Source organism: Bos javanicus, chromosome X, assembly GCF_032452875.1.
Source record: "Bos javanicus breed banteng chromosome X, ARS-OSU_banteng_1.0, whole genome shotgun sequence".
NCBI lineage: Eukaryota > Metazoa > Chordata > Mammalia > Artiodactyla > Bovidae > Bos > Bos javanicus.
Window position 1 is genome coordinate 79,556,518 of NC_083897.1, and position 26,786 is coordinate 79,583,303.

A 26,786-nucleotide genomic window follows, 5' to 3' on the forward strand; every position below is an offset into this window, starting at 1 on the left:
AGATCCAACCAGTCCATTCTGAAGGAGATCAGCCCTGGGATTTCTTTGGAAGTAATGATGCTAAAGCTGAAACTCCAGTACTTTGGCCACCTCATGGGAACAGTTGACTCATTGGAAAAGACTCTGATGCTGGGAGGGATTGGGGGCAGGAGGAGAAAGGGATGACAGAGGATGAGATGGTTGGATGGCATCACTGACTTGATGGACGTGAGTCTGAGTGAACTCCAGGAGTTGGTGATGGACAGGGAGGCCTGGCGTGCTGCGATTCATGGGGTCGCAAAGAGTCGGACACGACTGAGCGACTGAACTGAACTGAACTGAACTGAATCATGTCCCTTCACCTGCTGAGTATTTCTCTTTTTTTTAGATTGCTGTGTTTGGGGTACCCTTTCTTCATGCTGAAATTTCATGGTTCCTCTTAATTGTGGAGTCTGCTTCCTGTGGTTGGGGTTGGACCAGTGGCTTGTCAACGTTTCCTGGTTGGAGGAACTAGTGTCTGTGTTCTGGTGGGTGGAGCTGGATCTGTTTTTTCTGAAGTGCAATTAATTATTCAGTAGTGGATTTGGGGATGTCTATGGGTTTGGCATGGCTTTGGGCAGTCTGTCTTTTAATGTTTAGTGTTGTGTTCCTGTTTTGCTGGAGAATTAGTGCAGTGTGTCTTTCACTGGAATTTCTTGGTTCTTGGATGGAGCTTTGTTTCAGTGTGGGGACTTTTGTGTGAGCTCTTGTCTACTAATATTCCCTGGAGTCAGGAGTTCTCTGATGTTCTAAAGTTCTAGAGTTAAGCCTCCTGCCTCTGGGTGTTGGTCCTTCTCTTATAGTAGCCTCAAGACTTCTCCATCCAGAGGGGTGGTCCTAAGATGGCAGAGGAATAGGATGGGGAGACCACTTTCTCCCCTACAAATTCATCGAAAGAACATTTGAACGCTGAGTAAATTCCACAAAACTACATCTGAATGCTGACAGAGGACATCAGGCACCCAGGAAGGCAGCCCATTGTCTTCGAAAGGAGGTAGGAAAAAATATAAAAGATAAAAAGAGAGACAAAAGAGGTAGGGGCAGAGATTCGTCCCAGGAAGGGAGTCTTAAAAAGAGAGAAGTTTCCAAACACCAGGAAACACTCTCACTGGCGAGTCTGTGGTGAGCCTTGGAACCTCAGAGGGCAACATAACAGGGAGGAAAAATAAATAAATAATTAAAACCCACAGATTACGTGCTTAATGGCAACTCCCAGTGGAGAAGCAGGGCAGACGCTCCATCCACCATTAGCAAGCAGGGGCTGGACAGGGAGGCGCGGGCTGCATTGCTTAGGGTAAGGACGGGCCCAAATGCCCCAAGGGCAATCTGAGGGAACTAATTTGAGATAGCAACCCAGACTGTGGGATAGCTATCTTGCGAAAAGCCCTAACCTGAGACAGCACTGGCTTCTCTTGTAGCTCAGATGGTAAAGCGTCTGAATACAATGCAGGAGACAAGCGTTCGATCCCTGGCTCGGGAAGATCCCCTGGAGAAGGAAATGGCAACCCATTACAGTATTCTTGTCTGGAGAGTTCCATGGACCGAGGAGCCTGGTAGGCTACAGTCCATGGGGTCGCAAAGAGTCGGACATGACTGAGTGACTTCACTTCACTTCAAGACACTGCTAGGTCAGCTCACAGAACAAAGGACTGAGCAGAGCTAGCTGGCTGTGGACCAGCCCATCCCCCACTGGAGACAGGCAGGCAAGGGCAGCCAGAACCAGAAGGGGGCAATCGTGGCCCCAGAGAGGCATCCTGTACCAAACTGCAAGCAAACTCCATTGCTAACCAAGACTTAATGGGATTCTGGATGGTCAACATCCGCTAGGAGGGTTGCAGCCAGAGATCAGCTCCCTGGAAGAGACACCCAGCACACCTGAGAAGGCACACCAGTTGTACACCCAGAAAACTGAGCGGCAGGGACGGGGGAGGTGATAAGTTGCAGCCCCCACCTGGGGACAACCACGCTCTCCAAGCACCTGGTCACCTGAGCTGCTCGGACCTGGGAAAGGTGCAAAAGGTAGGTCCAACCAAGTCTGCACCTCTGTGGAGTACCCAAGAACCTGAACCTGAGTGGATTAGACCTGGGAAGTGCATACAACTCAGGGAACACCTTAGAGAGTTCCCAGCAAAGCAATCTAGAGCCTAAGCAGTGTAGACTGGGAAAGCACACACGCCATGAGCAGGGGCAAACCCAGTGTGGCCAAGACACTGTGAGCACATGCCAGTGTTACTTGTTTGCAGTGTTCCTCCCTCCCCACAGCACGACTGAACAAGTGAGCCTAAAAAAGTGACCAACACCGCCCCCTTGTGTCAGGGCGGAAATTAGACACTGAAGAGAAGAACAAACAGAAGAAGATAAAACAGAGGGAACTGCCTTGGAAGTGACAGGTGCAATAGATTAAAACCCTGCAGTTAGCACTGACTACATAGGAAGGGACCTATAGATCTTGAGAAGTATAAGCCAGATCAAGGAACTATCTGAAAATGAACGGACCCCACACTGTCCACAACAACACCAGAGAAAGTCCTAGATATATTTTTACTACTATCATTTTTTAAATTAAAATTTTTTTTATTTTTAAGTCCTCTATTACTCCTTTAATTTTCATTTTTATAACCTACTATAACTTTGCAAAAAAAAAGACCCTATTATTTAAAGCAAACTTCATACATATACATTTTATAATTTTTGTGACTTTGCTTCTTTCTTTAATATTTTATTTTTGAGAATCCAACATCTACTCTAGATTTTTAATCTTTGCTTTTTGGTGTTTGTTATAAATTTTGTACCTGTAAGAACCCAATCTTCAGTATCCATTTTTACTTGGGAGCGAGATTACTGGCTTGACTGATCTCTCCCCCTTTGGACTCTCCTTTTTCTCCACCAGGTCGCCTCTATCTCCTCCCTCCCCTTCTCTTCTCTACCCAACTCTATGAATCTCTTTGTGTGTTCCGGGCTGTGGAGAACATTCAGGGAACCGATTACTGGATGGATCTGTCTCTCTCTCTTTGATTCCCCCTTTTATCCTTCTGGCCACCTCTTTCTCCTTCCTCCCTCTTCTCTTCTCTGTGTAACACCATGAACATCTCAAAGGGATCCAGACTGTGGAGAGCACATAGGGAAGTGATTACTGGCTAGGTTGCTCTTGCCGCTTTTGATTCCCCCTCTTCTTCTCCTGGTCACCTCTATCCCCCTCCTCCCTCTTCTCTTCTCCATGTAACTCTGTGAACCTCTCTGGGTGTCCCTCACTGTGGAGAAACTTTTCATCATTAACCTAGACGTTTTATCATTGGTGCTGTATCGATGGAGAAGTCTTGAGGTGTACTGTAAGAATAAGACTGAAAACCAGAGGCAGGAGGCTTAAGTCCAAAGCTGGAGAACACTAGAGAACTCCTGACTCCAGGGAACATTCATCAACAGGAGCTCATCAACGCCTCCATACCTACACTGAAACTGCACCACCCAAGGGCCAAAAAGTTCCAGAGAAAGACATACCATGAAAATTCTCCAGCAACACAAGAACATAGCCCTGAACTTCAATATACAGGCTGCCCAAAGTCACACCAAACCCACTGACATCTCAAAACTCATTACTGGACACTCCATTGCACTCCAGAGAGAAGAAATCCAGCTCCACCCACCAGAACATCGACACAAGCTTCCCTAACCAGGAAACCTTGACAAGCCACCCGTCCAACCCCACCCACAGTGAGGAGCCTCCACAATAAAGAGGAACCACAAACTGTCAGAATACAGAAAGGCCACCCCAAACACAGCAATATAAACAAGATGAAAAGGCAGAGAAATACCCAGAAGGTAAAGGAACAGGATAAATGCCCAACAAACCAAACAAAAGAGAAAGAGATACGAAATCTACCTGATAAAGAATTTCAAATAATGATAGTGAATATGATCCAAAATCTTGAAAACAAAATGGAGATACAGATAAATAGCCTGGAGACAAAGATTAAGATGATGCAAGAAAGATTTAACAAGGAACTAGAGGAAATTAAAAAAGAGTCAATCAGTAATGAGTAATGCAATAAATGAGATAAAAAAACACTCTGGAGGGAACTGACAGTAGAATAACGGAAGCAGAAGATAGGATAAGTGAGCTAGAAATAGAATGGTAGAAATAAATGAAACAGAGAGGAAAAAAGAAAAGCGAATTAAAAGAAATGAGGACAACCTCAGAGACCTCTGGGAAAATGTTAAACGCCCAACATTCAAATCATGGGAGTCCCAGAAGAAGAAGATAAACAGAAAGACCATGAGAAAATATTGAGATAATAGTTGAAAACTTCCCAAAAATGGGGAAGGAAATAATCATCCAAGTCCAAGAAACCCAGAGAGTCCCAAATAGGATAAATCCAAGGTGAAACACCACAAGACACATATTCATCAAATTAACAAACATCAAACACGAAGAACAAATATTAAAAGCAGCAAAGGAAAAAACAACAAATAACACACAAGGGGATTCCCATAAGGATAACAGCTGCTCTTTCAATAGAAACTCTTCAGGCCAGAAGGGAATCGCAGGACATACTTAAAGTGATGAAAGAGAAAAACCTACAGCCCAGATTACTGTACCCAGCAAGGATCTCATTCAAATATGAAGAAGAAATCAAAAGCTTTACAGACAAGCAAAAGCTGAGAGAATTCAGCACCACCAAACAAGTTCTCCAACAAATGCTAAAGGATCTTCTTTAGAGAGGAAGCACAGAAAGGGTGTATCAACTGGAACCCAAAACAACAAAGTAAATGGCAACGGGATCATACTTATCAATAATACCTTTAAATGTAAATGGGTTGAATGTCCCTACCAAAAGACAAAGACTTGCTGAATGGGTACAAAAACAAGACCCCTATATATGTTGTCTACAAGAGACCCACCTCGAAACAAGGGACACATACACACTGAAAGTGAAGAGCTGGAAAAAGATATTTCACGCAAATGGAGACCAAAAAAAAGCAGGAGTAGCAATACACATATCAGATAAAATAGACTTTTAAATAAAGGCTGTGAAAAGAGACAAAGAAGGACACTACATAATGATCAAAGGATCAACCCAAGAAGAAGATATAACAATTATAAATATATATGCACCCAACATAGGAGCACTGCAATATTTAAGGCAAATGCTAACAAGTATGAAAGAGGAAGTTAACAATAACACAATAATAGTGGGAGACTTTAATACTCCACTCACACCTATGGATAGATCAACTAAACAGAAAATTAACAAGGAAACACAAACTTTAAATAACACAATGGACCAGTTAGACGTAATTGATATCTATAGGACATTTCACCCCAAAACAATGGATTTCACCTTTTTCTCAAGCGCACATGGAACCTTCTCCAGGATAGATCACATCCTGGGCCATAAATCTAGCCTTGGTAAATTCAAAAAAATTGAAATCACTCCAAGCGTCTTTTCTGACCAAAATGCAGTAAGATTAGATGTCAATTACAGAAAAAAAGAAAGCTATTAAAAATTCCAACATATGGAGGCTAAACAACACACTTCTGAATAACCAACAAAGTACAGAAGAAATAAAAAAAGAAATCAAAATATGCATACAAATGAATGAACACGAAAACACAACAACCCCAAATCTGTGGAACTCTGTAAAAGCAGTGCTAAGGGGAAGGTTCATAGCAATACAGACTTACCTCAAGAAACAAGAAAAAAGTCAAATAAATAACCTAACACTACACCTAAAACATCTTGAAGAGGAAGAAATTATGAACCCCATGGTTAGTAGAAGGAAAGAAATCTTGAAATTAGGGCAGAAATAAGTGCAAAAGAAACAAAAGAGACCATAGCAAAAATCAACAAAGCCAAAAGCTGGTTCTTTGAGAAGATAAATAACATTGACAAACCATTAGCCAGACTCGTCAAGAAACAAAGGGAGAAGAATCAAATCAACAAAATTAGGAATGAAAATGGAGACATCACAGCAGACAACACAGAAGTACAAAGGATCATAAGAGACTACTATCAGCAACTATACACAGATAAAATGGACAACTTGGAAGAAATGGACAAATTCTTAGAAAAGTACAACTTTCCAAAACTGGAACAGGAAGAAATAGAAAATCTTAACAAACCCATCACAAGCACAGAAATTGAAACTGTAATCAGAAATCTTCCGGCAAACAAAAGCCCAGGACCAAATGGCTTCACAGCTGAATTCTACCAAAAATTTAGAGAAGAACTAACACCTATCCTACTTAAACTCTTCCAGAAAATTACAGAGGAAGGTAAATTTCCAAACTCATTCTATGAGTCCACCATCACCCTAATACCAAAACCTGACAAAGATCCCACAAAAAAAGAAAACTACAGGCCAATATCACTGATGAACATAGATGCAAAAATCCTTAACAAAATTCTAGCAAACAACCAACAACATATTAAAAAGGTCATACATCATGACCAAGTGGGCTTTATCCCAGGATTGCAAGGATTCTTCAATATATGCAAATCAATCAATGTAATACACCACATTAACAAATTGAAAAATAAAAACCATATGATAATCTCCACAGATGCAGAGAAAGCCTTTGACAAAATTCAACATCCATTTATGATAAAAAACCCTCCAAAACAGGAATATAAGGAACATACCTCAACATAATAAAAGCTATATATAACAAACCCTCAGCAAACATTATCCTCAATGGTGAAAAATTGAAAGCATTTTTCTTAAAGTCAGGAACAAGACAAAGGTGCCCACTCTCACCAGTACTATTCAACATAGTTTTGGAAGTTTTGGCCACAACAATGAGAGCAGAAAAAGAAATAAAAGGAATCCAGATTGGAAAAGAAGAAGTAAAACTCTCACTGCAGATGACATGATACTTTACATAGAAACTCCAAAAGACTCCACCAGAAAATTACTAGAGCTAATCAATGAATATAGTAAAGTTGCAGGATATAAAATCAACACACAAAAATCCCTTGCATTTCCTATACACTAATAATGAGAAAATAGAAAGAGAAATTAAGGAACAATTCCATTCACCATTGCAATGAAAAGAATAAAATACTTAGGAATATATCTACCTAAAGAAACAAGGGCAGGAATCCCTTAGAAGAAATGGAGTAACCATCATGGTCAACAAAGAGTTCAAAATGCAGTACTTGAATGCAATCTCAAAAACTACAGAATGATCTCTGTTCATTTCCAAGGCAAACCATTCCATATCACAGTAATGCAAGTCTATGCCCCAACCAGTAACGCTGAAGAAGCTGAAGTTGGATGGTTCTATGAAGACCTACAAGACCTTTTAGAACTAACACCCAAAAAAGATGTCCTTTTCATTATAGGGGAATGGAATGCAAAAGTAGGATGTCAAGAAAAACCTGGGGTACAGGCAAATTTGGCCTTGGAATATGGAATGAAGCAGGGCAAAGACTAATAGAGTTTTCCCAAGAGAATGCACTGGTCATAGCAAACGCCCTCTTCCAACAACACAAGAGAAGACTCTACACATGGACATCAACAGATGGTTAACACAAAAATCAGATTGATTATATTCTTTGCAGCCAAAAATGGAGAAGCTCTATACAGTCAGCAAAAACAAGACCAGGAGCTGACTGTGGCTCAGATCATGAACTCCTTATTGCCAAATGCAGACTTAAATTGAAGAAAGTAGGAAAAACCACTAGACCATTCAGGTATGACTGAAATCAATTTCCTAATGATTATACAGTGGAAGTGAGAAATAGATTTAAGGGACTAGATCTGATAGATAGAGTGCCTGATGAACTGTGGACGGAGGTTCATGACATTGTACAGGAGACAGGGATCAAGACCATCCCCATGGAAAAGAAATGCAAAAAAGCAAAATGGCTGTCTGGAGAGGCCTTACAAATAGCTGTGAAAAGAAGAGAAGCGAAAAGCCAAGGAGAAAAGGAAAGATATAAGCATCTGAATGCCAAGTTCCAAAGAATAGCAAGGAAATATAAGAAAGCCTTCCTCAGGAATTAATGCAAAGAAATAGAGGAAAACAACAGAATGGGAAAGGCCAGAGATCTCTTCAAGAAAATAGAGATACCAAGGGAACATTTCATGCAAAGATGGGCTCAATAAAGGACAGAAATGGTATGGACCTAACAGAAGCAGAAGATATTAGGAAGAGGTGGCAAGAATACACAGAAGAACTGTACAAAAAAGATCTCAACGACCAAGATAATCATGATGGTGTGATCACTCACCTAGAGCCAGACATCCTGGAATGTGAAGTCAAGTGGGCCTTAGAAAGCATCACTATGAACAAAGCTAGTGGAGTTGGTGGAATTCCAGTTGAGCTATTTCAAATCCTGGAAGATGATGCTGTGAAAGTGCTGCACTCAATATGCCAGCAAATTTGGAAAACTCAGCAGTGGCCACAGGACTGGAAAATGTCAGTTTTCATTTCAATCCCAAAGAAAGGCAATGCCAAAGAATGCTCAAACTACCACACAATTGCACTCATCTCACACGCTAGTAAAGTAATGCTCAAAATTCTCCAAGCCAGGCTTCAGCAGTACGTGAACTGTGAACTTTCAGATGTTCAAGCTGGTTTTAGAAAAGGGAGACGAACCAGAGGTCAAATTGCCATCATCTGCTGGATCATCAAAAAAGCAAGAGAGTTCCAGAGAAACATCTATTTCTGCTTTATGGACTATACCAAATCTTTTGACTGTGTGGATCACAACAAACTATGGAAAATTCTGAAAGAGATGGGAATACCAGACCACTGAACCTGCCTCTTGAGAAACCTGTATGCAGGTCAGGAAGCAACAGTTAGAACTGGACATGGAACAACAGACTGGTTCCAAATAGGAAAAGGAGTACGTCAAGGCTGTATGTTGTCACCCTGCTTACTTAACTTATATGCAGAGGATATCATGAGAAACACTGGGCTGGAAGAAGCACAAGCTGGAATCAAGATTGCCGGGAGTAATATCAATAACCTCAAACATGCAGATGACACCACCCTTATGGCAAAAGTGAAGAGGAACTCAAAAGCCTCTTGATGAAAGTGAAAGAGGAGAGTGAAAAAGTTGACTTAAAGCTCAACATTCAGAAAACGAAGATCATGGCGTCTGGTCCCTTCACTTCATGGGAAATAGATGGGGAAACAGTGTCAGACTTTATTTTTCTGGGTTCCAAAATCACTGCAGATGGTGATTGCAGCCATGAAATTAAAAGACACTTACTCCTTGGAAGGAAAGTTATGACCAACCTAGATAGCATATTCAAAAGCAGAGACATTACTTTGCCAACAAAGTCTGTCTAGTTAAGGCTATGGTTTTTCCAGTGATCATGTACGGATGTGAGAGTTGGACTGTGAAGAAAGCTGAGCGCCGAAGAATTGATGCTTTTGAACTGTGGTGTTGGAGAAGACTCTTGAGAGTCCCTTGGACTGCAAGGAGATCCAACCAGTCCATCCTAACGGAGATCAGTCCTGGGTGTTCTTCGGAAGGACTGATGCTAAAGCTGAAACTCCAATACTTTGGCCACCTCATGCAAAGAGTTGACTGATTGCAAAAGCCTCTGGTGCTGGGAGGGATTGGGGGCAGGAAAAGGGGACGACAGAGGATGAGATGGCTGGATGGCATCACCACCTCGATGGACATGAGTTTGGGTGAACTCTGGGAGTTGGTGATGGACAGGGAGGCCTGGTATGCTGCAGTTCACGGGGTCACAAAGAGTCAGACACAACTGAGTGACAGAACTGAAAGAAACAAAAGACCTATATATAGAAAACTATAAAAAACTGGTGAAAGAAATCAAAGAGGACACAAGTAGATTGAGAAATATATCATATTCATGGATTGGAAGAATCAACATAGTGAAAATGAGTATACTACCCAAAGCAATCTATAGTTCAATTCAATCCCTATCAAGCTACCAACGGTATTTTTTACAGAACTAGAACAAATAATTTCTCAATTTGTATGGAAATACATAAAACCTCGAATAACCAAAGCAATCCTGAGAAAGAAGAATGGAACTGGAGGAATCAACCTGCCTGACTTCAGGCTCTACTACAAAGCCACAGTCATCAAGAGAGTATGGTATTGGCACAAAGACAGAAATATAGATTAATGGAACAAAATAGAAAGCCCAGAGGTAAATCTATGCACCTATGGACGCCTTATCTTTGACAAAGGAGGCAAGAATATACAATGCAGAAAAGATAATCTTTTTAACAAGTGATGCTGGGAAAATTGGTCAACCACTTGTAAAAGAATGAAACTAGAACACTTTGTAATACCACACACAAAAATAAACTCAAAATGGATTAAAGATCTAAATGTAAGACCAGAAACTATAAAACTTCTAGAGGGAACATAGGCAAAACATTCTCCGACATAAATCACAGCAGGATCCTCTATCACCCACCTCCAAGAATATTGGAAATAAAACAAATATGAACAAATGGGACCTAATTAAAATCAAAAGCTTCTGTACAACAAAGGAAACTGTAAGCAAGGTGAAAAGACAGCCTTCAGAATGGGAGAAAATAATAGCAAATGAAGCAACGGACAAAGAATTAATCTCAAAATTACACAAGCACCTCCTGCAGCTCAATTCCAGAAAAATAAAAGACCCAATCAAAAAGTGGGCCAAAGAACTGAAGAGACATTTCTCCAGAGAAGACATAGAGATGGATAACAAACACACGAAAAGATGCTCAACATCACTCATTATCAGAGAAATGCAAATCACATCCACAATGAGTTACCATTTCATGCCAGCCAGAATGGCCCTGATCCAAAAGTCTACAAGCAATAAATGCTGGAGAGGGTGTTGAGAAAAGGGAACACTCTTACACTGTTGGTGGGAATGCAAACTAGTACAGCCACTATGGAGAACAGTGTGGAGATTCCTTAAAAAATTGGAAATAGAACTGCCATATGACCCAGGAATCCCACTGCTGGGCATACACACAGAGGAAACCAGAATTGAAAGAGACACGTGTACCCCAATGTTCATCACAGCACTGTTTATAATAGCCAGGACATGGAAGCAACCTAGATGTCCATCAGCAGATGAATGGATAAGAAAGCTGTGGTGCATATACACAATGGAATATTACTCAGCCATTAAAAAGAATACATTTGAATCAGTTCTAATGAGGTGGATGAAACTGGAGCCTATTATACAGAGTGAAGTAAGCCAGAAAGAAAAATACCAGTACTGTATACTAACGCATATATATGGAATTTAGAAAGATGGTCATGATAACCCTATATGCGAGACAGCAAAAGAGACACAGATGTATAGAACAGTCTTTTGGACTCAGTGGGAGAGGGTGAGGGCAGGATGAATGTGAGAATGGCATTGAAACATGTAAAATACCATATGTGAAACGAATCGCCAGTCCAGGTTCAATGCATGATATATGGTGCTCAGGGCTGGTGCACTGGGATGACCCAGAAGGATGGAATGGGGAGGGAGGTGGGAGGGGTCTTCAAGATGGGGAACACATGTACACCCATGGAAGATTCATGTCAATGTATGGCCAAACCAATATAATATTGTAAAGTAATTAATCTCCAATTTAAATAAATTAATTTTTTTAAAAGACTTCTCCATCCATATAGCACAGAATATAAAACCCTTAAGTTAATGGTGAAACAATTCTCCACAGCCAGGAACACCCAGAGAGATTCACAGAGTTATATAGAGAAGAGAAGAGAAGAGAAGAGAGGGGAGGAAGATGACCAGGCAGAGAAAATGGACAATCAAATTGGGAGAGAGCAATCAAGGCAGTAATCAAATCCCTAAGTGAAAATTGATACTGAAGATTAGAGTCTTAAAGGTACAAAATTGATAGCAAATATAAAAAAGCAAAGATTAAAAACCTAGACTAGAAATTAGACTCTCAAAAATACAATATAATAAATACAAAACAATCACAAAAAAATTTTTTAAATATATACAGAATTTGTTTTTAAAGAAATATGTTTTTTTTTTTTTGAAAGGTTATCGTAGGCTATAAGATAAGGTAATAAAGAACTAAAATTTTTAAAAGAATTGAAAAGTGGTAATAGTAAAAACATATCTAGGAATTTCTCTGGAGCTGTTGTGGGCAGTGAGGAGTCAGTTCAGTATCAGATAGTCCCTTGTTCTGTCTTGTACTTGTTCTCAAGGTCTATAGTTGCCTCTCAAGTGCACAGTCTCAGCATTAACTTCAGGGTTTTAATCTGTTAAAACAGACACTTCTGGGGCAGTTCTCCTTTCTTTTTTATTTTGGCTTCCTCTGTTTGCAAGTCTCTTCAGTGTCTAATTTCCGCCCTGACTCAAGGAGACAAATTTAGGCTCATTTGTTCAGTTGTGCTATATGGAGGGAGGGACACTTCAAACAAATAGCACTGGCATGTGTGATGAGTACTTGCAGTGGATGGCCCACACTGAGTTTGCCACAGCCCAAGGTGGTGTGTACTTCCTGGATTCACACTGCTCAGGCTCCATGGTGCTCTGCAAGGGCCCTATCCCAAGTGGACCCTGAGTTTCATGCAGTTCCCGGATCTAAGCTGCTCAGGTTCTTGGGTGCTCTACAAGGGCAAAGACCTGGCTTTGCATTTTGTGCCCTTCCCAGGTCCGAGAAGCTCAGGCGACCAGGTGCTTGGTGAGCATATTGTCGCAGGTGGGCTGTGTGTCTTATGCACCTCTCCAGTCCCAGCCGCTCGGTTTCCTGTTTGCATCACAAGGGCACAGTCCTAGGTGTGCCATATGTCTCCTCTGGGGAGCACATCTCAGACTGTGACACTTATGGCAGATGTGAAATGTCCAGGATCCCAGGAAGATGTGGTTAGCAACTGGCAGCCAGCTCACAGTTTAGTGGAAAATGCAGTCTCTGGGGCCAAGATTGCAGCAGCCCTTTGCCTTGTGATTCTGGCTGTCGCACATCTGTTTCTCTGCCTCCAGGGAGGGGAGGCCTTCTTCCTCTCCTTTGGTATTCGCTCAATCCTTGGTTCTGTGAGCACTCCAGGGATCACTGTGTGGAGTTAGAGCTTTTCGCTGGAAAGGTCTGTTTGTTTTTTTGTCGCTCTGGCGATCCCACAGTTTGGGTTGATACCTCACATTAGCTCCCTCAGATTGTCCTCAGGGCATTCAGGCCTGGTCCTTACCCTAAGAACCAACGATCCAGCATGTGCCTCCCTGCACAGCCCCCACTTACTTCTGGTGGGTGTGAGCATCTGTGCCACTTCTCTGCTAGTAGTCACAGTTAGGCACATGTTCTGTGGGGTGTTTTTTTTCCTCCCGGTTATGTTGCCCTCTGAGATTCCAAAACTCTCCACAGACATGCCAGTGAGAGGGTTTCTTATTGTGTGGAAACTTCTCCTCCTTCATGACTCCCTCCCCAGGACAGGTCTCCATCCTTAAAACTTTTGTCTCTGTTTTTGTCTTTTATATTTTGTCCTACCTCCTTTTGAAGAGATTGGGCTGCCTTTCTGGATGCCTTTCTGGCTGCCTGGTATCCTCTGCCAGCCTTTGGAAGTTGTCCTGTGGAAGTTGCTCAATATCCAAATGACCTTTTGATCAATTTGTAGGGGAGAAAGTGGTCTCCCCTTCCTATTCCTCTGCCATCTTGGGACCACCTCTGCAATGCTATTCTTTACAACATCAGATTTTACTTTCATTACCAGACACATCCACAACTAAACACCATTTCCAGAGTTTCCTTCAAACTAGGCTTCAGCAATACTTGCATTGAGAACTTCCAGATGTACAAGCTGGGTTTGGAAATGGCAGGGGAACCAGAGATCAAATTGCCAATATTTGCTTAATTATAGAGAAGGCAAGGTTTGATGCCTGGGTCAGGAAGATCCTGTGGAGAAGGAATTGGTAACCCACTCCAGTATTCTTGCCTGGAAAATCCTATTGACAGAGGAGACCAGCAGGCTACAGTCCATGGGGTCACAAAAGGTTGAACATGACTTATCAACTAAACAACAGCAAAAGGTTCCCTCTATACCCACTTTCTGTAGGTTTTTTTTTTTTTTTTATCATGAATGGATGCTGAATTTTGTTGAAGGCTTTTTCTGTATCTATTTAGGATTTTTTCCTTCACATTTGTTAATATGGTGTATCACGTTGATTTATTTATGTATATTGAAGAGCCCTTTCAAAACTGGGATAAATCCCACTTGATCATGTGTATGATCCTTTTAATGTGTTGTTGGATTCTGTTTGCTAGTATTCTGTTGAGGATTTTGGCATCTATATTCACCAGTGTAGTCTTCTTTTTTGTAATATCTTTGTCTGGTTTTGGTATCTGGGTGATGGTGATCTCATAGAACATGTTTGGAAGTGTTCCTCCTTCTGCAAGTTTTTGAAAGGATTTGAGAAGAATAAGTGTTAGCTCTTCTGTAAGTGTTTGATATAATGTGCCTGTGAAGCCATCTGGCCTGGGACTTCTCTTTGTTGAAAAATTTTAAATCACAGTTTCAATTTCAGTGTTTGTGATTGGTCTGTTCATATTTTCTATTTCTTCCTTGTGTAATCTTACAAGTTTTTAAGAATTTGTCCATTTCTTCCAGGTTGTCCATTTATTGGCATATAGTAGTTTATGGTAGTTTTTTATGATCCTCTGTATTTCTGTGGTGTCAACTGTAACTTCTTTCATTTTTAATTTTATTAATTTGAGTCCTCTCCCTATTTTTCTTGATGACTCTAGCTAATGGTTTATCAATTTTGTTTATCTTCTCAAACAACCAGTTTTTATTGATCTGGTTTCATTGATCTTTACTATTGTTTTAATTTTTTATCATTCATTTTTGCTCTGATCTTTATTTCTTTCCTTTTATTAACTTTGGATTTTGTTTGTTCTTCTTTCTCTAGCTGCTTTAGGTGTAAGGCTGGGTTGTTTACTGGCATTTATCTTGTTTCTTGAGGTAAGATCGTATGCCTCTAAACTTCCCTCTTAGAACTGCTTTTGCTGCATACTATAGGTTTTGGTTCATTCGATTTTGATTGGCATTTTTTCTAGGTGTTTTTTATTTCCTCTTTGATTTCTTCAGTGATCTATTGGTTATTTAATAGCATGCTGTTAATCCTCCATGGAAAAACCAGAGATCTCTTCAAGAAAATTAGAGACACCAAGGAAACATTTCATGCAAAGATGGGCACAGTAAAACACAGAAACGGTATGGACCTAACAGAAGCAGAAGATAAGAAGAGGTGGAAAGAATACACAGAAGAACTATACAAAAAAGATCTTCATGACCCAGATAGCCATGATGGTGTGATCACTCACCTAGAGCCAGACATCCTGGAATGTGAAGTCAAGTAGGCCTTACTAAGCATCACTACAAAAAAAAAAAAAAAAAAAAAAACTAGTGGAGGTGATTTCTAGTCTTTCCAATTCCAAAAAAAGGTAGTGCCAAAGAATGTTCGAACTACCACACAATTGCACTAATCTCACACACTAGCAAAGTAATGCTCAAAATCACCCAAGCCATGCTTCAACAGTATGTGAGCCATGAACTTCCAGATGTTCAAGCTGGATTTAGAAAAGGCAGAGGAACCAGAGATCAAATTGCCAACATCCACTGTATCATTGAAAAAGCAAGAGAGTTCCAGAAAAACATCTACTTTTGCTTTATTGACTACGCCAAAGCCTTTGACTGTGTGGATCAAAACAAACTGTGGAAAATTCTTAAAGAGATGGGGATACCAGGCCACCTTACCTGCCTCCTGAGAAATCTGTATGCAGGTCAAGAAGCAACAGTTAGAACTGGACATGGAACAACAGACTGGGTCCAAATTGGGAAAGGAGTACATCAAGGCTGTATATTGTCACCCTGCTTACTTAACTTATATGCAGAGTACATCATGTGAAATGCCAGGCTGGATGAAGCACAAGCTAGCTGGAATCAAGATTGCTGGGAGAAATATCAATAACCTCAGATATTCAGATGACACCACCCTCATGGCAGAAAGAGAAGAACTAAAGAGCCTCTTGATGAAAGTGAAAGAGGAGAGTGGAAAAGTTGGCTTAAAACTCAACATTCAGAAAACTAAGATTATGGCATCTGGTCCCGTCACTTCATGGCAAATAGACGGGGAAACAATGGAAAGAGTGAGAGACTTTCTTTTTTGGGGGGCTCCAAAATCACTGCAGATGGTTACTATAGCCATGAAATTAAATGACACTTGCTCCTTGGAAGAAAAACTATGACCAACCCAGATAACATATTAAAAAGCAGAGACATTACTTTGCTGACAGAAGTCCATCTAGTCAAAGCTATGGTTTTTCTAGTAGTAATGTATGGATGTGAGAGTTGGACTATAAAGAAAGCTGAGTGCTGAAGAATTGATGCTTTTGAACTGTGGTCTTAGAGAAGACTCTTGAGAGTCCCTTGGACAGCAAGAAGATCAAACCAGTCAATCCTAAAGGAAATCAGTCCTGAATATTCATTGGAAAGTCTGATGCTGAAGCTGAAACTCCAATACTTCAGCCACCTGATGCGAAGAACTGACTCACTGGTTAAAGACCCTCATGCTGCAAAAGATTGAAGGCAGGAGAAGGGGATGACAGAGGATGAGATGGTTGGATGGCATCACCAACTCAATGGACATGAGTTTGATTAAGCTCCACGAGTTGGTGATGGACGGGGAAGCTTGTCATGCTGCAATCCATGAGGTCACAAAGAGACAAGACTGAATGACTGAACTGAACTGAAGCCTCCATGTGGGTTTTGTTTTTTACAGTTTTTTTTTTTTTTTTCCTGTAAGTGAGTTCTAATGTCATAGTGTTGTGTTTGGAAAAGATGCCTGATACAATTTCAGTTTTCTTAAATTTACTAACACGTGATTTGTACCCCAAGATGTGCTCTGTCCTGTAGAATGTTCTGCCTCCATTTAATAAGAATGTGTATTTTGCCATTTTAGGGTAGTAGCTTAGTCATTCAGTCATGTCTGAATTTTTGCGGCCCTATGGACTGTAGCTTACCAGGCTCTTCTGTTCATGGGATTCTCCAGGCAAGAATATTGGAGTGGGTTGCCATTTTCTTCTCCAGGAGATCTTCCCAACCCAGGTCTCCTGCATTTCTGGAAGATTCTTTACCATATGAGACACTAGAGTGAGTGGGTTTTGTTAGGATGTCCTATAAATTTCAATTAAGTCCATCTGGTCTAGTGTGTAATTTAAGACTTGTGTTTCCCTATTAATTTTCTGTCTGGATGACCTATCAATTCGTGTAAGTGAGGTGTTGAAATTCCCCACTACTCTTATGTTACTGCTGATTTCCACTTTCATGGGTGTTAGCATTTGCCATGTGTTTTGATGTGCTCCTGTGTTGGGTGTGTATATGTTTATAATTGTGATGTCTTCTTCTTAGGCTGATCCTGTGATGTTTATGTAGCGTCCTTCCCTGTTTCTTGTAATAATATTTATTTTAAAGTCTATCTTGTCAAATGAGTATTGGTGTTCCAGGCTTCTTTTAATTTCCATTTGCCTGGAGTATCTTTTTCCATCCTCTCACTTTAAGCCTGAATGTACCCCAAGGTTTGAAGTGGGTCTTTTTTAGACAGCATGTATATGGTTCTTGTTTTTGTATCCATTCAGCCAGCCTTTAGGTTGGAGCATTTAATCCGTTTACATTTAAGGTGATTACTGATATGTATGCTCCCATTGCCATTTTCTTAACTGTTTTGGGTTTGTTTTTGTAGGTCATTTTTTTTTCTTTTGTATTTCCTGCCTAGAGAAGTTCCTTTAGCATTTTTTGTAAAGCTGATTTGGTGATGCTGAATTGTCTTATCTTTTACTTGTCAGTGAAACTTCTGTTTTCTCTGTCAAATCTAAATGAGAGCCTCGAATCAAGATTATTCTTGGTTATAGTCTTTTCATCACTTCAAATAAATCATGCCATTCCCTTCCGGCCCTCTCAGTTTCTACTGAAAAATTAGCTGATTACCTTATGGGAATTCCCTTGTTTGTTATTCGTTAGTTTTCCCTTACTGTTTCTTTCAAACATTTTATGTATTTAATTTTGGTTACTTTGATTAATATATGTCTCAGCATGTTTCTCCTTGTGTTTATCCTGGATGGTACCCTCCAATCCTCCTGGACTTGGATGATTATTTCCTTTTCTGTGTTAGGGAAATTTTGAACTACAATCTCCATTTCTTTTTGTTCTTTTTTCTTTATTCTCTCTGGAGCAGTTATTTCCAGTATTCTTTATTTCAGCTCACTTATCCATTCTTCTGCCTCAGTTATTCTGCTATTGATTCCTTCTAGAGTATTTTTAATTTTAGTTATTTTTTTGTTCATCACTGTTTGTTCTTTAGTCCTAATTTGTTGTTGTTTAGTCCCTAGGTTGTGTCTGATTCTTTGTGACCCCATGGACTACAGCACATCAGCCTTCCCTGACCTTCACTATCTCCAGGAGTTTGTTCAAACGTATGTCCATTTAGTCAGTGATGCTATCTAACCATCTCATCCTCTGCCATCCCTTTCACCTTATGCCTTCAATCTTTCCAAGTATCAGGTTCTTTTCCAATGAGTCGGCTCTTCACATCAGGTTAGGTCCTTGTTAAACATTCCTTGTATTTTTTCCAGTCTATTTCTGATATTTTGGGTCATCTTTGCTATCATTACTCTGAAATTTTTTCAGGTAGATCGAAGAGGTCTATTGCTTCTTCATTTATTTGTTCTTGTGGGTTTTTACCTTGTTCCTTCATCTGCAACATAGTTCTCTGTGTTCACATTTTGTTTAATTTACTATGTTTGAAATCTCTTTTCTGTGGGCTGCAGAGTCATTGTTCTTCTTGCTTTTGGTATCTGCCCCTAGTGGTTGAGTTTGGTCCAGTGGCTTGGGTAGGGGGGACTCACGCCTGCATTCTGGTGGGCTTATCTGAATCTTGCCCCTCTGATGGACAGGGCTGCATCAGGTGGTATGTTCCGGGGTGTCTTTGAGATTATTGTGACTTTGGGCAACCTGTCTGCTAATGAGTGGGTTTGTGTTCCTGTCTTTCTAGTTGTTTGCCATGAGGTATGCAACACTGGAGTTTGCTAGCCAATGAGTGGAGCCATGTCTTGATATTGAGATGGAGACCTTTGGGAGAGCTCTTGCTGATTAGTATTTCCTGAGGCTGGGAGCTCTCTGACAGTCCAGTATCCTGGACTTGGCTGTCCTACCTCAGAGACTGAGACCTGACCCTTGCCAGAGAAACAACATCCTGCAAGTTTCATGGTGCAGAAGAGAAAAAAAAGGAAATGAACAAGTTAAACCCCCAAGGCAAATGGTAAAAGCAAAACAAAACAGACAAATAATCACACAGAGAGAAAAACAGAGAAAATAAGAGAGAAGAGAGCAATCAAAGAAATAAATGAACCCACAATGTAAACCAACAATAAAAACTAAACTAACAAAAACAAATCAAAAGCATAAAGCTAATTTAAATAGGCAAAAATGAATAAAATAAGCTCACAAATGATTAAAAAAAGAAATAAAGTATAAGGAAATAACACAAAACTACGAGTAAAAATATAGTTAAACAGAGATTAAAACAGAGCAAAGGAAAAAATAAAGAAGTAATGCATTATAACAAAAAAAACAAAGTAAAATAGAAAAAAATATATTAAATAAAAGATAGAGAAGAAAAATTAGGAAAAAATAAAATATAATAAAAAAGAACAATAGAACAAAACAAAAACTAGTAGTAATAATTATATTTTCCCAGAACCTCAGCTGTCAGTGTCCTTCCCTGCTAAGTGAGTCAGAGCCAATCACTGCCTTCCCCTCCAATCCTACAGTACTGTCTTTGGACCTGCTGTGGGCACTGTGGAGCAGGCTCAGACTTTGGCTCAGAACTGAACAGCAGGCCCAGTTCTCGTGTGTATTTGTCCCCAATGTCCACAGTTGTTAAAGCTAGAACAGCCTCAATTATGAGAACATTCATTATCTATTCAGATATTCCACAGATGCAGGTTTACCAATCTGATTGAGGGGATTTAATCCACAGCTCCTGCAGCTGCAGGAGAGGTTTCCAATCCTCTTCTTTGGTTGTGCCACTTCTGGGGCCCAGCTTTGGTTTTGGCCCCACCTCTGTGTGTAACCACCCTTTGGTGTCTGTTTCCTGACCAGGTGAGAGGGGGTGAAAGCAGCAGATGATTAGGGCATACTTACTCAAGCCAAAGAGTGGGAGGGATATGACAGCCACATTTGGGACATGTGGGGAATGCCTGCAGTGGCAGAGACCAGCAGGAAGTTTGCAATAGCACAGGGCATGCCATGAACTCTCCTGAGTAAGTTGGTCCAGGATCATAGGACCTTTGGCAGTGGCAGGCTTCATAGGCTTCTGTAAAGGTGTGGGCAGTGACCTACACTTACTCACAGGAACTTTGGGGCAGTGATAGCAGCAGTAGCAGCCCGTGTCTGCCTCTAGGGCTTGAGATAGTAGTCATGGCTGGAGTCTACACCTGGAGCTCATGCAGGCAGTGCCCTGCTGCCTGTGAGCGGGCAAGCCTCTCTCCTTGTACAACCCCTAACGATGGTCCCTTGCCTCTTTGATGGGCCAAGCCTTCTTTCTTGGACTCCTCAGGCTGTCTTCACTCAGCCAACCCCCAGTCCTCTCCCTGGAGTCTGACCTCCAAAGCTCAAGCTTCAGCACTCAGTTCCTACCTGCCCTGGTGGGCAAGCAAACAATTATCTCAGGCTAGAGAGTGCAAATAGGCACTGACTCTCTGTGCAGGACTTTCCACTTTGCCCCCTGCACACTGCACTCTCCTCTGAAGCTCCAAAGCTCCCTGCCTCCTGTCTCTGCCAGTGAGGGGACTTCATAGTATTGGAAACTTTTCTTCCTTCACAGCTCCCTCATAGAGGCTCAAGTTCCTTTGTATATATATTTTTTCTTTTGCCCTACTCAGTTATGTGGAAGTATTCTTGCCTTTTTGGAAGTCTGAGGTCTTCTGCCAGCATTCAGTAGATGTTCTGTGGGAGTTATGCCACATATAGATGTAATTTTGTAGTATCTCTGGGAAGAAGGTGAGCTCCATGTCTTATTCTTCTGGCATCTTGGAGGTTCTTTCCACTTGTTTATTTTTTATTGTGTTGCTTGGGTTTAGGTGTCCAAAAATCATTAGTAAATCTGCATCAAGAAGCTTTATTCCTGTTTTCTTCCAAGAGTTTCATGATTTCAATTCTTACATTTAAGTCTTTAATCCATTTTGAGTTAAGTTTTGTAAGTGGTATAAGTTATGGGTCTGATTTTATTTTTTGCATGTGAAAATGCAATTATTCCAGCACCATTGATTGAAAAAGCTGCCTTTTCTCCATTGGTTCCTTTGTCAAATGTTAGTTGACCATATATTCTTGAGTTTATTTCTGGGTTCTCAATTGTGTTCCATTGGTATATGTGTCTGCTTTTATGTTAGTATGTACTGTTTTGAATTGTGATGACTCTTGCTTTATTCTCTTTTTTTGTCATTTTCATTCATGCTTTATTAAGTCTATTCACAAATACTCAAACTATACAGAAGCATATGAGATACAGAATATAAGTTAAGATCCTTTTCTATATGCTGGCTTACTTTAAAGGGTCAAGAAGAAACATATTATTTACATTGAGATTATCTATTAGTGTGTACAGAAAGTTTAAATTACCTGCAAGAAAATGTATATAGACATGCACCTGCCCATGCTATGATCTGATATATACTGGGAAAATTAATTACAAGCATCTCTTCTGTTTCTTTAAACATGATCAGCCAGATACAGAAGTTGGCATTCATAGTTAGTGTATTTCTGCTAAATACCTTTCTTGTGAAGTCCTGAATTCTTCATTTCAAATAGTTTTTGTTTTGTTACTTTTGTCATTAGTCCTTTGTTTTCTGCATTTCTTTTTTTTAGACACATTATGCAAGGTAGATACCAATGAGGTTTTCAAGCTCTTTAATGCCTTCCAAAACCTGTATACTACTTAGATTTTACATTATTTCCATTATTTCTCAACTTTAGGTAGCAACACAATGAATTTGTCATTGTTTTGCTTTATTGACTATGCCAAAGCCTTTGACTGTGTGGATCACAATAAACTGTGGAAAATTCTTAAAGACATGGGAATACCAGACCACCTGATCTGCCTCTTGAGAAATTTGTATGCAGGTCAGGAAGCAACAGTTAGAACTGGACATGGAACAACAGACTGGTTCCAAATAGGAAAAGGAGTACGTCAAGGCTGTATATTGTCACCCTGCTTATTTAACTTATATGCAGAGTACATCATGAAAAAAACTGGACTGGAAGAAACACAAGCTGGAATCAAGATTGCCGGGAGAAATATCAATAACCTCAGATATGCAGATGACACCACCCTTATGGCAGAAAGTGAAGAGGAACTAAAAAGCCTCTTGATGAAAGTGAAAGAGGAGAGTGAAAAGTTGGCTTAAAGCTCAACATTCAAAAAACTAAGATCATGGCCTCTGGTCCCATCACTTCATGGGAAATAGATGGGGAAACAGTGGAAACAGTGTCAGACTTTATTTTTTGGGCTCCAAAATCACTGCAGATGGTGACTATAGCCATGAAATTAAAAGACACTTACTCCTTGGAAGGAAAGTTATGGCCAACCTAGACAGCATATTCAAAAGCAGAGACATTACTTTGCCAACAAAGGTTCGTCTAGTCAAGGCTATGGTTTTTCCTGTGGTCATGTATGGATGTGAGAGTTGGACTGTGAAAAAGGCTGAGCGCCAAAGAATTGATGCTTTTGAACTGTGGTGTTGGAGAAGACTCTTGAGAGTCCCTTGGACTGCAAGGGTGAACTCCGGGAGTTGGTGATAGACAGGGAGGCCTGGCGTGCTGCGATTCATGGGGTCTCAAAGAGTCGGACACGACTGAGAGACTGAACTGAACTGAACTGTGTGGTAGATTCATCTTATTAGTTATACTGAAGTGATTCCAGTTTTTCCTCTTTCCATTTGATGGATTATTTTTACTGTCTTCCTCCTTAGAGTTTGTGGAAGAAGCAAATGGGCTCATTTGGCAGGTTCCAGCTGTTGGAGAAGGAGAAGGCAATGGCAACCCACTCCAGGACTTTTGCCTGGAGAAACCCATGGACGGAGGAGCCTGGTAGCCTATAGTCCATGGGGTCGCACAGAGTCATACACGACTGACGCGACTTAGCAGCAGCAGCAGCTGTTGGAGAATAGGCTGCAGCACTTTTCTTCCTTGTGATTTTTGAAGAATCGAATGCATTTGCTTTTAATAGACCATCCAATTTCTGTGATCTTTTAAAAGGCACTTCATCATTCTGGGACACATTCCTGTAACTGGATAAAATCACTGAACAACCACTTCCAAAAACAGAGAACCTTCTGAGGGAAACACTCTTGCTTTGTTCTTATTTCTAAAGGATTTCTTTGGCTATTTAAGGTGTTTTGCAGTTCCATATAAATTTTAGTAGTGCTTTTCCTATGTCTTAAAAAAATGCCTTCAGAATCTTAATAAAAATTGCCTTGAATATATGGATAGCTTTTAGTAGTATTGACATTTTAACAATATTGATTTTTCTAATTCATAAACAAGGGATTCCTTTCCATTTATTTGTATCTTCTTCATTTTATTTCAATTTCTTGTAGTTTTTAGAGATCTTTCATCTCCTTAGTTAGATTTATTCCTCATGTTTTTTTGATGCTATTATAAATGGGATCAAGTTATTTTTTTTAATGTTCTAGAGTAAATAAATGTTGCTGATTTTTGTGTGTTGATTTTTATCTTGCTCATTTGGTTGAAAATTTAGCATTTATATATATATATATAATCATGTCATCTTCTAATAAAGACACTTTTACTTCTTTCTATCCAATTCTGATATATTTTTTTGTTTATTTGCTTGATTGCTCTAGCTAAGATTTCCAGTACTATGTCAAATAGGAGTGGTAAGAGTGGGCACACTCTTGTCTTGTTCCTGATCTTAGAGAAACAGCTTTCAACCATTTAACACCAGGTATATGGTATTAGCATGGGTTTCTCATAAATAGCCTTTATTATGGTGAGACACATTCCTCCTATGCTAAATTTTCATGAATTTTTTAATCATAAATGAATGTTGAATTTTGTTAATTGCTTTGTCTATTGAGATGATTATATATTATTTTTTCATTCTATGAATGTAATGTATCATATCAATTGACATTTTTTCTAGTAGTGTCCTTTTATCTTGAAAAAATTATTTTTTAATTGAAGGATAATTACTTTACAGAATTTTGTTCTTTTCTGTCAAACTTCAACATGAATCAGCCATAGGTATACATATCTTCCCTCCCTCTTAAACCTCCCTCCCATCTCCCTCCTTATCCCACCCCCTAGGTTGATACAGAGCCCCTGTTTTGGTTTCCTGAGACATATAACAAATTCCCATTGGCTATCTATTTTACATATGGTAATGTAAGTTTCCATGTTACTCTATCCTTACATCTCACCCTCTCCTCCCCTCTCCCCCATGTACATAAGTCTGTTGTATGTGTCTGTTTCTCCACTGATGCCCTGCAAACAAATTCTTTGGTACCATCTTTCTAGATTCTATATATATGCATTCAATTCAGTTCAGTTGCTCAGTCATGTCTGACTCTTTGTGACCCCATGGACTGCAGCATGTCAGGCTTCCCTGTCCATCACCAACTCATGTAGCTTCCTCAAACTCATGTCCATCAAGTTGGTGATGCCATCCAACCATCTCATCCTCTGTTGTCCCCTTCTCCTCCTACCTTCAATCTTTCCCAGCAACAGGGTCTTTTCCAATGAATCAGTACTTCGCATCAGGTGGCCAAACAATTGGAGTTTTGGCTTCAGCACGTGTCCTTCCAATGACTATTCAGGACTGATTTCCTTTAGGATTGACTAGTTTTGCAGACCAAGGGATTCTCAAGAGTTTTCTCCAACACCACAGTTTAAAAGCATCAATTCTTCTGTGCTCAGCTTTCTTTATGGTCCGACTCTCAAATCCATACATAACACTAGAAAAACCAGAGCTTTAACTATATGGACCTTTGTCAGCAAAGTAATATCTCTGCTTTTTAATATGCTGTCTAGGTTGTTCATAGCTTTTCTTCCAAGGAGCAAGCGTCATTAAACTTCATGACTGCAGTCACCATCTGCAGTGATTTTGAAGAGTAAAGAAAGTCTCTCACTGTTTCCGTTGTTTCCCCATCTATTTGCCATGAAGTAATGGGAACGGATGCCATTATCTTAGTTTTCCAAATGTTGAATTTTAAGCCAGCTTTTCCACTCTCTTCTTTCACTTGCACCAAGAAACTCTATAGTTTCTCTGCATTTTCTCTCATAAGGGTTGTGTCATCTGCGTATCTGAAGTTATTGGTATTTCTCCCAGCAATCTTGATTCCAGATTGTCCTTCATCCAGCCTGGCATTTCGCATGATATACTCTGCATTTAAGTTAAATAAGCAGGGTGACAATATAAAGCCTCGAAGTACTCCTTTCCCAATTTGGAACCAGTCTGTTGTTTCATGACCAGTTTTAACTGTTGCTTCTTGACGTGCATACAGATTTTTCAGGAGGCAGGTAAGGTGGTCTGGTATTCCCATCTCTTCAAGAATTTTCCAGTTTGTTTTGATTCACACAGTCAAAGGCTTTGGCATAGTCAATAAAGCAGAAGTAGATGTTTTTCTGGAACTCTCTTGCTTTTTTGATAATGCATAAGATGTTGGCAATTTGATCTCTGGTTCACCTGCCTTTTCTGAAACCAGCTTGAACATCTGGAATTTCACAGTTCACGTACTGCTGAAGCCTGGCTTGGAGAATTTTGAGTATTACTTTGCTAGCGTGTGAGATGAGTGCAATTGTGTGGTAGTTTGAACATTCTTTGGCATTGCCTTTCTTTGGGATTGGAATGAAAACTGACCTTTTCCAGTCCTGTGGCCACTGCTGAGTTTTCCAAATTTGCTGGCATATTGAGTGCAGCACTTTCACAGCATCATCTTCCAGGATTTGAAATAGCTCAACTGGAATTCCATCACCTCCACTAGCTTTGTTCATAGTGATGCTTTCTAAGGCCCACTTGGCTTCACATTCCAGGATGTCTGGCTCTAGGTATGTGATCACACAATCGTGATTATCTGGGTCATGAAGATCTTTTTTGTACAGTTCTTCTGTGTATTCTTGCCACCTCTTCTTAATATCTTCTGCTTCTCTTAGGTCCATACCATTTCTGTCCTTTATCGAGCCCATCTTTGCATGAAATGTTCCTTTGGTCTCTCTGATTTTCTTGAAGAGATCTCTAGTTTTTCCCATTCTGTTATTTGCCTCTATTTCTTTGCATTGATAGCTGAGGAAGGCTTTCTTATCTCTTCTTGCTATTCTTTGGAACTCTGCATTCAGATGCTTATATATTTCCTTGTCTCCTTTGCTTTTCACTTCTCTTCTTTTCACAGCTATTTGTAAGGCCTCCCCAGACAGCCATTTTGCTTTTTTACATTTCTTTTCCATGGGGATAGTCTTGATCCCTGTCTCCTCTACAATATCATGAACCTCTGTCCATAGTTCATCAGGCACTCTATCAGATCTAGACCCTTAAATCTATTTCTCACTTCCACTGTATAATCATAAGGGATTTGATTTAGGTCGTACCTAAATGGTCTAGTTGTTTTCCCTACTTTCTTCAATTTAAGTCTTAATTTGGCAATAAGGAGTTCATGATCTGAGCCACAGTCAGCTCCCAGTCTTGTTTTTGCTGCCTGTATAGAGCTTCTCCATCTTTGGCTGCAAAAAATATAATCAATCTGATTT

At 40.1% G+C, this 26,786-nt stretch overlaps 1 pseudogene; it reads right to left on the bottom strand.

Moving 5' to 3' along the window:
- Positions 1–21,734: 21,734 nt before the first annotated feature.
- The window catches only part of LOC133242609 (centromere protein R-like), a 32,890-nt pseudogene continuing 27,838 nt past the window's right edge, over positions 21,735–26,786 (bottom strand).